This window comes from Armigeres subalbatus, chromosome 3, assembly GCF_024139115.2.
Source record: "Armigeres subalbatus isolate Guangzhou_Male chromosome 3, GZ_Asu_2, whole genome shotgun sequence".
In the NCBI taxonomy this organism is placed as follows: Eukaryota; Metazoa; Arthropoda; class Insecta; order Diptera; family Culicidae; genus Armigeres; species Armigeres subalbatus.
The window spans coordinates 173,258,573-173,272,390 of NC_085141.1; the positions used below are offsets into that span (position 1 = coordinate 173,258,573).

Here is a 13,818-nt window from a genome sequence, read left to right on the forward strand (position 1 = left end):
ACTGACGAAGATAAAGCATGCAGCGGCGATGATTGGATGGCTGCGCTAGACATAACACAAATCTTGGGGCTGGAATTCAGGGAACTAGCATTGGAAAGCATATTTCCAGACGGATACAGTTGGTGTATCTGGGAAAAATCTGTTGGGCGATGGGAATATCGATTTGATTCTGAGAATTCCTTTGGAAAATTTAGAAGCAATTTGAATCTCAGGACGCTTTAGACGCTGGAGTTAACTCACTGTGCGCAATAAACAAATTACCCTAAAATACGTGTTATTAATTAGCGATTGGAAATATTGTTGCTTCAAGGATATGGCTTTCTGAGTCTTTGGTTTGATCAAAAAGACTATATTTTGAATTGCCCGACGTTTCAACGGGATGTATCCTGCATTTTTCTTAGGAAAATTATCAGTCAACCGTTTTTGCCTTTCTCGTACAACAAAGTTGTACCGAAAGGCTATCATTTCACTCCGAATACGAACTTTTTATATAAGTCTCGGAGACACATAGTGTTATATACCAATCGACTTAGCTCGACGAGCTGAGCACATGTCTGTCTGTGTGTGTGTATGTGTGTGCACAAATTCTAAGAAAAACTTTAGACAACTTTTCGTATAGTAATATTTAACCGATTTTCTCGCAACAAGTTGCATTAGATAGAGGGCAAATTCTAGTAGATCACTATTGAATTTGGTAACGATCAACCGTTGCATTTGAAAGTTATTAAGAAAATGGTACATCGCACTATATTAGTTCCATATAAGGTTGGTGTCTTGGCTAAATGCGAGAAAGGCAATATCACTACTTCTCGGTACTTATTCAAAAAAGACGTATGTGGTTTTGTAAACAAAGATTCAAACGTCGATTTGTTCAATTTAATGACATTCTACGCAAACCAACACCACCAACAGGTAGTCGAAGGCTTCCCCTGCCTGTCTTTGGTGATGGTTTGCGTGGATTGCCATCAGATTGGACAAATCGACGTTTGAATCTTTTGTTCTAAATCACATACGTCCTTTTGAATAAGTACCTGAGACTTGGTGAATTAAATTGGTTTTTGAATTGTAAAATTGCCTGTTGGGCTTCTTGTATGCACCACAGCTTTGAACATTGAAAACTATTTACTTAGGTAACAAAATTGGAAACACTGCACACTATACAATAATCACATCGGGACTGATTTGCGATTTGAGAGCAGCTTAGTTTGTAAACAAACATCGATGCCGTAGAAAGCAAGCATTTTACTCCAAAACCAGAGGCGTCGCGTTCATGTGCAACCTGTGCACTGCACAGGTAGCAATTTTGTCCCTATTATTCTCGATAAATTTCTTGTCATTATTATCCAAATATATATTTGGATTATGTGCATCAATTAATAGATGTTTTGTACAAATTTGACGATTAATAGATACATAATCGTTAAATATGCACAGATTTTTTTTTTTCATAGGCGTCCTGTGATATAAGGTAGTCAACTGACATGTTGCGATGGGGGCGCGTTATATTCTACTCTACGATACAGAAACGACGCACCGCCAAATGTTGTCCAACACGTGCGCTTTCTGCCGAGAACGGTTTGCCATGCATCATACAAGCATTATTTTGCATGTGTAGGTCATCCGCTCTAACCGCAATCGGCGATGTATAGGTAGGCAAAGCGTTCATCGCTGGAAGTGCACGGTTTGGTGCCGATGTAGAAAAGCACATCGGTTTGGTACCTACCGAGTAGGTACCTTCACCACTTCAAACAGCGCATGCGCGATTGGGTGAAGAGCGCGCAATCGGAACAAAATAGAAAGAGAAGAGAGGCTCTCTCAAAGCGTCCCATGGCGGAAGTCCGGCTTTTAATAAGCACATCAGAGCAATAACGTTTCATATAGAGCTTGCTGACGTTTAATCATCTTTCTCTTTCAAGTGCATACGCAGAATAGGATTTGTTTTCATCGGGAAACGTTTCCCGATGAAAACAAATCCTATCCTTCCCATGCGCTTGAAAGCGAAAGATGATTAAACGTCAGCAACCCTTATTGATTGGGATTTTGGCTTATGAAGAATTTTTCGTCATATCCAAAATATTTAGGAGCTATTCGTATGTGGACAACTTACTCGGTATAGTGGTATAAAGGATGTCCATCTTTCAGACAAATAATTAATGAAAAATTGCATAAGCAGATGTGTACGCTGATGGAGGGAATTACACATCAAAGACTATTTGACTTCTGTCCACGTGGTATGAGAACAGCCCTTTCAAAAGAAAATTATTTATCAAAGAAATAAACTAAAAATAGAATTATTAATAATTGAGGAACGCTTAGATTATAAACTTCATTGTACAGACCCCATGTTTCTGCTATGTATGCTAATTACAAATGTGTGCCGGCTAATCATTATTAATATATTTCAATTTTCTGATTAACGTTTCACAATTATTAAGATTAATTAAGAATGAGACTCTACGAAATAACTTTGATTGGAATTAAAAGATAGGTTCCAAGACCATTCCATTGAAACGATAGATGTCTTATTTGTCATATTAAGAAGCATAACGATTTTCATAGTGGTATTTTTTTAAGGCTCAACAAACAAATAGGCGATGAAAAGAGCTTTCTAAATTATTTACCACCGTCGGTCCAAGGCCCTTCGTATGTATAGGCTAAACGACTTCGTCAGTAGATGGGAATAACCAGCGCGAGGGGGACAATAATTTCCAGTGCAAAACGTAAACAAACGAGCATAAATTCCATACAAAAATCCAAGATGGCTGAGTTGGGGATATTGACAAGTCAGAACACCCCCCAATAAATGCACTTGCGTCGGTCTATAGTCTGTTTCTTCCTGTCCTTCTAAAAATTGTGATTGTGGTAGTGCAACATCTCGAAACACCACAAAAACTCAATCAAATAATGCGGATCTATGCAGTAGTTTGATGCCAATTTTTCTTCCCTCTTAATTTAACGCACTGTCTCTTTAAGTTTAATTTGAGTTTATTTCGATATTATTTTTATTACTTTATTTTTGTGAATTTTGATACAGTTCTTAACTTAAATCGATAAATGGGATCGTTTATATTGGATGTGTCATTTCAGGTCCCTTTTATACGCGTTTTTCTCGTAATATTTAACTTCAATCACACGGTGCACAGGTTGAAGAATTGATCACGCGACGCCTCTGTCCAAAACTAATTCCCTTATCTGATAGAGGAAAGCCTTTTCTGTCGGATACATACGGTGGTTTTCTCAGAAAATGCTTGCTTCAGCAGGAATTCTCCTACCAATGTTTGTTGACAAAATAAGTTACGCACAAATCACAAATTAGGAGACTTGATCCCCTTTTCTGCTTTCCGATGTATCACAGCCAAAATAAAATACACAAACGCGATTTCCACACAGACTCTCTAAGAAACATAGTATTTAACTTTACTGATGTATGACAGTCCTTAAATTATTGTTGTTATTGATACAGAATCGATTTTTTGGAGTGTTGTCAAAAATCGACTTTTAAAATATTCGGGGGAAATTGATCCCTTGCTTTGATAAAATTAGAAAGATGTCCCCAGATTATTTCAATATTTTTCCTTCAAAATACGCGGAATTTTCGAATTGCTTTACACCCGATTCTTTTTTTACACGGGGGATGCGTTCCGTGTAAAAAAAAGTTTTCAGTTCAAAATTCGAAAATCCGTGTAAAAAAAGTTTTATGATTTCTCGACGCATCATGCAAAATGGAGCAACTTTGCAAAAATTTTGTATGGGATTTTTTTTAAACGGCCGTGTAAAAACAGAATCGGGTGTTTATGTTTTTGAATTTTTTCGCCTACTTATGGCTTTGTGCTGTGAAAAAAAACGAAAGCATTTGGTCATTATTATGAAAAGTTGTTCAAATTTTGCGTGGCCAATAAAAAAAATCTTTAGGAAGATCAAAACATACAAATCGCCCTGCAAAATCAGGTTGTAAATCTAAAAAATAACTCATCACATAAATGTCATTTGTCTAGAGGATCTATACAGAAAAATACGCTAGAACGAAACTACTTTAGTTCTCGATAAAACAGGGGGTGATCAAGTTTTCCCACCTTCCCCTATTGTTTATATGTACGTTAGGTGTTGATTATTTATTGAGTCATTTCTATAATTGTGAGTAGTATAACTAATGTAAAACACAACTTGTCTTCTATATTTTAGATCTGTTATTGTCACTGTGTTGATGTCGGTTGTCATAGTTGTGGAAATAACATCATGTAGTCAATTAATTGCATATTATTCGGCAACTCGGCCGTACGAAAACCTTTTTTTTGTTAAATCAAATCAAATCAAACTCATCAAATGCTTTAGCCAAGCAAGCCTTTGGCACAGCAGAGTGCGATTGATTCGCATTCTATATCAGTCCGCCCAACCTGTTGTTGGGGACATGGAGTGCGATCCTCTCGTTTAATAAACAATGTGCACTCGCTTGACTGTTGATATACAGCAGTAAAGCACATGTGGAGATTGTACAAATCAAGCATCCGAAAGATATTCAATTTGCAAAAAAGAGAGCTAACCGCGGTGGAGGTTGGTACTCGGATTCTGATGGCTTTTCCGCAAAGTAGGGGTTATCACGTCTATCTAGAGAGTAGGAGGTTGAGGGTTCGAGTCCCTCCAAGACACGTGGATTCTTTTTCACAAATTTCATATCAATTTTTCCATTTCGAAACATGTGCTGTGCATATGCACAGCCAAGATATTTAATCCTGTAGTCTGATGAAATCATTCATGAACCTACTAGTTGGCTCATGCTGCGTGTAGTTCCTCGATCTGAATGGAGGATCGAAGACTCTCAAACGACGAACAGTAACCGGACTAGTTTTGAGGTGAACCCGGTTAAAAAGATACGGACTGCTGATCCGTCCTCTCAGGATGTTGCAGAAAACACTATGTCAGCGATCTTGTGTCTGCTATTGATGGTGTCGAAAGCAACCAATGAGCAGAGATCTTCATACACCAGTAACTGCTCTCTCCATCCAAGATTTCTCACAGCCAAATTTCAAAAACTTCCGCTGTACTGCTTCCAGCTGTTGAATGTGTACGTCGTATTGGGGTCGCCACACCACACTCGCAAAGTCCAGTTTAGTCCTAACGAGACCGGTATATATTGTAAGGATTGCGTGAGAGTCGGTAAGATAATGGCCAAATCGTCGGATAAGCGCAAAAAGTTGCAGTGACTCCTTAATGACTCCATTGATATGGTCGTTGAATGTAAGTGACTGATCCATTATTACGTCCAAATCCCAAACGTTATCTACTCGTTACAGAATTGCATGTCCCAAACTGTACGTGAATAATATCGGCTGAACTCTCCTGGTGTAAATAATCACCGAGCATTTGCTTGGATTAACGCTTCGTCCATTTTCGCCATAAATCTTTTCGAAGTTGTGAAGATCCTTTTGCAGCAAAATGCAGTCATTGAGGACTTTCACTGGCTTGAACAGTTTTAAGTCGTCAGCATAGATAAGCACAATCGCGTTAGTCATGAAAGAAGGTAACTGATCCATGACCATGACAAAAAGTAGTGGGCCCAAATGACTACCCTGTGGGACTCCTGAATTAACTTCGAAGGAAGCCGATGGATTGTTGAAAACTTTCACATACTGAATTCTGCTCAACAGATATGTTTTAATCCATTCGAAAAGCATTCCAGCATACCAAAGTCTACTACGGCGCGCATTATGCTATCTACCTCAACAACATCGAATGCCTTGCTCATATCCTTATAGACACAGTCAACTTGATAGCCTTTAGACATATAGCCTGTAACCATGGAGCTGAACTCACACAGGTTTGTCACAACTGACTAACCATTCAGGAATCCATATTGAGATGTCGAGACCTGTTCGATGATGCGCTCATTAATTATATTTTGAACGGAAGTCACATCAATGGATCCAAAATAAATATGCTTCCAGGGGCCTGTAGCATAATCGAAATGTTACTAATAATATTAGTAGAGTAGCTTGTAACTTGTATTTTTCCGTTGCATAAAAATTTACAAGTCTAATATTACAAGTAAGCTCCACTAATAATATTAGTGGAATTTACAAGTAACTGTTGCATAAAGAAAATACAAGTAGAAATTATTAGCGCTGACTTGTAGTTTTTTTTACAAGTATGAATGGTGCTGTAAATAATTTTACAAGTAGATATACAAGCAATATTTTACAAATATTTTATTTTTTTAGCTGTGCGAAGTAAATTTGAGAAAGAAACTTGTATTCACAGTACTCCAAATTACCATAATGTGTCATACTATGCACTAAGAATAAATATCTCGTTCCAATACAAAACTGAAAATTATGAAACTATTTAGCAGATAGCAGAAATACTTTAAGTGCTGACATCAAGTTTTCAAATAAGGGGAGCGCTTAAGTTCATTAGCAATTATGCACTACATGGAAACCCATAACTACTGAAAAATGAGTTGTTTTCGCTTTAAATCGTACTTTGGCCCATCAATCCATATTTGAGTAAAGGTAGTTTAGCGAGTTTAGCACTAGGTAGTTTAACGTAATCTACGTAAAACATATTACACAAAGCTGGGTTTAGTTAATCCAAATTTAGCTTTATTCAACTCAAAATTGAGAACATATGAACTTACTCCAATTTGGGTTATTGTACTGAGCAATCCTAATTAAGACCATGCATCTTGATTTATTTTTTACAACAAACATGGGAAAGAAAGGAAAAATCACAAAAAAATCTGACTAAAATTGTATTGGATAGGTATTCTAATAAATAAGTAAAGTATTTGAACCTCAATTTTGGGATGATTTATATGTCAAGTCAAGTTTTACTGTAATCCAAACCCGCATGAGTCTCACAATACACTTAAATTGAGATCCGCTTCAAAAACACGTGTCGTACGAATTTAGCGGGATTAAAATTTTAAAGGAGGGTAAGCTCACGTAACGTATAAATCAAATTAAAACCCATGTCAATCCCGAAATCCGCCTATAAAAATCACGTAAAAATTCTAATCCAGTGGGCATATTGGCTTAGTCAAGGATACCAATATGTACCGAATCATTAAATTTACAAAGAGAAGGATAATTCGTGTTCCGTGTATGCCTATCGCAGGCAAATTTAGCAAACAAACGATTTGTTTACGTTTACCTCTGCATTGACAGTGAACTGTCGGATGAATTTTGACAGGTAAATGAACCTGACGGACTTGTCATTTCAACTTTACTAATAATACAAGTACTAATATTATTAGTTGGCAAAACATTATTATGCAACACAAATTACAAGTACTTGTAATTTTTTAACTTGTAACTTGTAGCTAATATTATTAGTCCAATTATGCTACAGGGCCCAGGGCTCCCCTGTTTCCAATTCCCGTAAAGCATCAGTAGTAATCGTCAATTGCATAGCGTTATGGTGAACATCGTGCTTTACTAGCGATTCAGTCAGGACAATTTTACAAGGTTCAGTGTCAGTGGTGAATACGAGGTCCTAATATTAAATATTAAAAACAAATTTTGTTGTTTTGATTTGGTAAATCGCACACTTGCATAAGTCCAGCTGACGAAAAACATCAACGATAGCTATCTCACAGAGTGATGAAATACTATCAGGTAATTCATTGTTTTCAGATCCCATCATTTCGGTGCACAATATACGTTGATGGACCGCAAAGGGGTCCACCACCGTCCGGTTAACGCTGTTTTGAGGATTTCTATCACAACGGAAGACAGAGAAGCAAGAAGGGAACAACATTCTATCTTGCGCAGCTGAATCCAAGTAAGTTTCGACGAGTGCATAGACATCATAATCTATTTCTAACGATGATAGGTAATTACAAAGTTTTCTGTCAGTCAAGGGTGCGACGCTGTTCATATTTTGAAAGTAGATATTGATCGCCGTTTTTCAATTCGCAGAAATTCCTGAACTCGATGTGACAATAGGTTGCTGTTCTTCCACTACTACGGGAGCAGCGAGAGTAAGTAAATTATCGACGTCATATTCGCAGTGTGTTTCATTTTCTGCATCGTTCTTTCCAGACCGTTCAACTACTTCAACTCTATTGCTGCATAGAGATCACCGTTCGGCTTGGTGGCGCGAGTGGTGTTTGCTCCATCTCGCTGGCGATCGTCACGAAAAGTGAATCTTTCTCGTTCCATATTGATGAACTCTCGGAAATAAATCCCTTTTGCCAGCTTGCTGGCTGAATTTCCCTTTCTTTCCATTTCATTCCCACACCAATTTTAAAGGATATGAATGAGAGTTGATTAATATCAATTCCTCTTCGAACCAACTTTATTACCTCGACTGGCTCATTCATTTCCAAATTCCGTTGTACTAGGTTACTGATTTTCTCCGAATTAACTTGTGGAGAAAATTTCGACAGGAACAACCAAAATTTTGGTTCCCGCCCGACGACTTGTACAATCGGGACCGGCAATGCGTGGTCTGGTTCCTTGGTTCCACAAAGCATACGAGCAGCACCCTCGTTGATTTGTGGCGAATCGATTTGGGTGCGCGGACGCTTTATTGGCCTAGGTAGAACTATATGCCACGGTGAGCGATTGGACAGACCCTGCTACTGCTTACCGACAATTTCGTTTATTTTCTACGTATTCTTTCTTATTTCTATCCAACAGAACAGTAAATTTTTTTCTTGGCTACTCTAAACAATTTATAAAAAAATCCTGTCTAAATATCTAAATACAAAATGTTCAATATAATTTTATTATATTTTATAATATATTTTATGATCAATCAAATTTTTATTAATCCTACGTTTTTTTTACTGATCTCGGGTTTGCTATCATCAGGACCAATGCAAAGTGTATGTAAGAAATATTCATTGTTATAGAGAAACATAAATTCAGATTTCTATCATTAAGATATTTTCTACTCATTTAATTGTATCGACATCCTGAAGCAAATCCTAATAAGTCTAATTATTTCTCCACTCCCAATTGAAAACATTCTGAAATATGAATTTCTCCAAAATATAAGAAGGATCTATTGTGATTCATGACTTCTCAATTTCAATCTATATTATAACCTAACCTATCCTATCCTACCTGTGGCCACGCGTGTCTGAAAATAAAAATACTTACCATGACAATAGACGTGGACCGAGATAAATGGAGAAGACTTTTGTGTACTGCACCACAGGCCTTAGTCTGGTAATTAATAAAAAGACAATATACGTGGACTGGTCTTGGTCAGTTTCAGATCCCCCTCTCCCTAAGCGTGGACATTTGCTCATATAAATTTTCAATGATTTATATGGACCGTGGACATTTGCCATAACCCCTCCCCCCTAAAATATCCACGTGGTATATGGACATCCCCTTGAATAAATTTGAGAAGTTATAATCTCAGATTTCAAAAGCTGGCTTCCATTTACAATTCCAATGTAAAATTGGTGCATCATCTTCACCTCAGAAAAAAAAACAGGAAAACATCAGTTTGGAAACGGAGAACAAATCAGTTCAATCAAAACATAAATCGCTTAAAAAGTAGATGATCCTCCTCTCTTCTATCTATATGTGATTCGTGAACCGCGTAATGGTTTATTCGAAGGAAGTATGGAAAACATTCGCTTATTGAATGATGTTCATCCGATGATACTATGATGGGTAATTCAACCAAGTTCATCATATGAAACCAAGGCGAGTTGTTATTTCAATAAGAAGAATTAAGAATCAGTCGATTTCAGAAGGAAACGTTGCTTTGTTGCAAAAAATAACAAAAAAATATGTGAGTGAGTGTTTTTAGCGTGTTTGCGCATTTAAAATAGTATTTTGACCATAACATCTAATCCCATAGTCCGATCTTGTCAATTTTGAATAGCAAACAATGGGATAGGATTCCCCGTCGAATGAAACCTCCTGCGAGTAATTCGGCCCATGGTAAGCTCTACAAAGTGTGTCTACAAAATTTGGTACAGGTACACACATAACAGACATCACCTCAATTCGTCGAGCTGACTCGATTGGTTTATAACACTATAGGTCTCCAAGACTTCTATTAAAAGTTTGGTTTTGGAGTGATCATATAGCCTTTACGTATACTTTGTATAATACTAGAAAGACAAAAATGCCTAATGAAAAATACAAAAAGTACAATGTTTTTCTTTATTACAATTCTTCGGTCGCTAAGTTAAAATATCCGAGCCGAGTATGGGAAAGCAATGAACATCATCAAGCCCAGCGTCATACACAAACTGTCGGTTTGTGTTTTATATTCCATCTGTTTAAAATCCGTTCTTGATTTGTCGATTAATGGGAATGGGGGAAATCTTTTGGCAACATTTTTTTGAATATATGACGTAAAACGCAATGTAAAAAGCTGAAACGTGCTCTGATCTAATTCTAAATTAGGAATGGACATTGACTTCTGAAACTGTCCTAGTTATTCATTAAAAATAGACGCACCACGCCGAAGAACGGAATTCAATAACCGGAAACTTAAAAGGCACTTGGACATTTTCGTTTCATATTATGCGTATTGTAGAAGAAACCGTCACTGGTTAATTTTCTAGTGCAACATACATTATTTTCTTTTGTATACTGCAATGAATTTAATATCACATGTTGTCTTTTGTTTTCAATATATTGGCGTTTTAGTCGTTTGTGTACAAAACCAGATGTATCGAAGTAACTCAGAATCACGTTGTTTTCAAGTGGTATAATAGCTGAGCTAACCGATTCAAAGAGGGAACGCACTAGCAAAATGAGTAAATATGAAAATACTTACGGAAACGACAGTTTTCTTCCGGTTGCTACATTCTACCGATACATTCAATAATCCACCTCGTGACGGCAAACGAATTCCCGAAATATCCGTCCATTGCGTGCAGACTTGCGCTCACGTTTGCCACTTCTCTAACACAACCCTCCCAATGATGGGCAGAGAACGAAGAAGCTACCGCAGCAGGCAGCAGCTGGTTTCGTCACCGTTCTTCTCGTAGAAATTATCATTCCTGGTGTGGTGCGGAATCCCGCCCAACACTCACACTTCCGCTCCTGTCAATATGCACTGCACTACTATTCCGTATCTTCTATTCAGCATTTAGCCACTCGGTTATAGTTCAACACTTCACTATTATATAGATGAACGATAGATCCAATCCACTGTTTGTATACTATCCATTCTTTATATCAAACCGCTATGGCAGAAGCAGCACCGAATTGAACTCCCCATCATCGACGAAGCCACTCATTCAATCTTCTTCGTGTAGCCAGGCCAGCCATAAGAGCCAGAGGCAGAATCACCAGTGCCACCGTTGTCGTCGTCGCCGTCGCGCCTTTCCTGACTGTGTGCGTGAGAATAAAAATCTTCCTGAATAAAATACCCAACTCGCGTTTTTCACTGCTGCTCGTCTTGCTTCGTCGTCGTCTTGTGTGGCGTTGAATCTAGCATAACATGTGAGGAGAAGGCTCACTAGAAAAATGAAATCGCAAAGAAAGTCGAATGCAGAGGTCTAGTTCTTTGGATGGTATTAATTGATGTTTTGAAACATATTAAAACATACGAAAAAGGTAGAAATAAGTTTCCTGCTAAGCACATTTGCTTAGGTAGATGATTGAGCAAACTTCAGAGGGCAACAAATTGTGCCCATGACGAGTAGTCGTTCAGAATGGAAAACACCACTAAAGGTTGATAGGATTCGATATTTCAAGAATCTGGATAGGACCGTTTGTAAAACCAAAAATGTTATCCTTATTTTAACGCCTTTAAGAACATTTGAGAAATCGATTGAAGCTAGACAAGAGATTGTTGAATAACACGACAAGTAACTATTGTGCTTCACATCACAGCTCAATTCATCCGAATTCTCGTCAAACCGTTTACCTACCAAGAAAAGTAAACAAAATTTCAATATCTGCTGGTAGAGCGGAGTATTGTTATCGCCTGATAACTATTGTGGAGAACAAAAATGAAAAATATTTGCTTAAGAAACAGCTAATAAAAACATAATACATCACCCAACAAAGTAGCAACAAAAAACTTACTTTTTTTTCAATTTGTCTATAACTTGAAAATCTTGAGAAATTAACACTCATATGAAGTCTTTTAACGGGTAGATCACAAATGAATTTTTTTTAAATAATGAGTATTGCTCTGAATCAGTGTAAGCATATTTGCGTAACTTCACTATCATAAACTGTAATTTAATCAATAATGCATTTTTTGAGGGCCATTTTTTAATTTAATGTTGCGCAAATTTTCGAATTACTTTCATTTTTAAGTTAGGTTAGGGTTAAATGTTTATTGTTAAAAATATTTGAATAATTATTTTAAGTGCTTATCTTTAACGTGGCTACTGATGGTTATAATTAAAATAAAATAGATTGCACGTTTCTCAAGTTGTTCTTTCCATAAGAATTCGGAAATCATTAATAGCAGTCTGATAATGTTGTCAATAAACGCCATAAATATTCAAAATAACGATAACATTTAATTTTCTGTGGACATTTGGAATTTAGCATAATTAAAAACTTCCTTACCTTGCTTTGACACAAGATTCTAGTCGGATTTGATTATCAAGATACAATATTGATTTTTTCTGATTATTTCAGATGAAAAATCTATCATTTGATAATGAATAAACACTAATCGTTTTGGAAATTTACTTCGTTTGTGAATATACAATTTTATCCGGATTTGTTTACATAATTTCAAAACACTCGCAAGCCCCATTCACATGTTACGCTAGATACAATCACCCGCTGCCTTCACTCACACAAACACAATCAGCGCAGGGAACCTCTCGCGAAGAAACGCGTTCCGCCACCGCCGAAAGAAGAAATGGCTGCTCCCAGAAAACACAGCACCGACGACAGGGTCGAAACACTGAATCGCGCACTACAGTTCGTTCCCATCAACGGGAAAACTTTTCCATGTCACTAAATACACCTCAACCATGATGTTTGCTTTTCACGCATTTTTTCTTCGTGTTCTCCGCACCCGTATTATGGATTTCACGGAAGTCACCCGCGAATAACACTTTTTTTTATCTTATTGCTTCTCCCCTCCACGAAGGCCAATCTCCGTTGCTGGTGCCCTTCTTTTATTGATGGATCTTCTTCCGAGGGAAAACGAGGAAATTTCTTCGTAGTCGGTTTTTCAAACGCACTTTTCACCCATTTGGCACTAATTTTCGCAGTTGAATATACGCAAATGCACTAGATTCACACTTGAACTCCAACTGGAACACACTTTTTCTTCGCCAGAGGTGGTTTTGCGGGCCAAAAAGTGCGATAAACAAAACAGATCTCCGTCGGACCACGCACCACAGCAGCGAAAAAAATGGGGATTGCACTCTCGACTCAACTCACTGCTTGATGCTCGCTGCTGCTGAATGAGCTTCTTTTGCTGTGTGTGGTGTGTTCTGATGATGATCGGGATCGAGCAACCCAGCCGAGGATGGAAATGGAGAGTGTGTTGGTGCAAGACTGGCAGATATGCGGTTCTCGGTATGGTCGCTCAGGTGGCGCTCCATACAATATTGTGAACTGTCAATGTCAAAACAATAGACCAATGCAAGATCTTGATCTAACCTCACTTATTTGACAGTTCACAGAGCTTGTTTACAAGGTGTTAGAAGAAAAAATTTTTAATCGATGAGGAGAAAATTAAAATTCATATTTTTAGTTTAAAATTGCTGCGATCCGAATATTTCAATGATATTCTTTGCATTCAGCATGAAATCAATCGCAAAGGACATCTACATGCGAATAAAATGACGAAACAATTTATCGGAAGCATCGCCAGAGGCTAAAGTCCCGGTGAAAAGCTCTGTGAACTGTCAACCTACGTCATCAT

The 13,818-nt window shown here is 37.5% G+C and overlaps 1 protein-coding gene across 9 annotated transcripts in view; it reads right to left on the bottom strand.

Moving 5' to 3' along the window:
• LOC134219888 (histone-lysine N-methyltransferase, H3 lysine-79 specific) overlaps positions 1 to 13,325 on the bottom strand; it is a 69,009-nt gene extending 55,684 nt beyond the window's left edge. For 7 of the 9 annotated variants that reach the window (XR_009981699.1, XR_009981698.1, XR_009981697.1 and 4 more), the window contains exons 1-2: positions 12,737 to 13,325; positions 10,747 to 11,305 (exon numbers count right to left, since the gene is read on the bottom strand). The gene's annotated coding sequence lies outside the window, so the exon portion shown is untranslated. Of the gene's footprint in view, positions 1 to 10,746; positions 11,406 to 12,500; positions 12,670 to 12,736 lie in introns of those variants that run through there. The other 2 variants (XM_062698780.1, XM_062698781.1) reach the window with 2 other exon arrangements.
• Between the last annotated feature and the right edge of the window lie 493 nt (positions 13,326 to 13,818).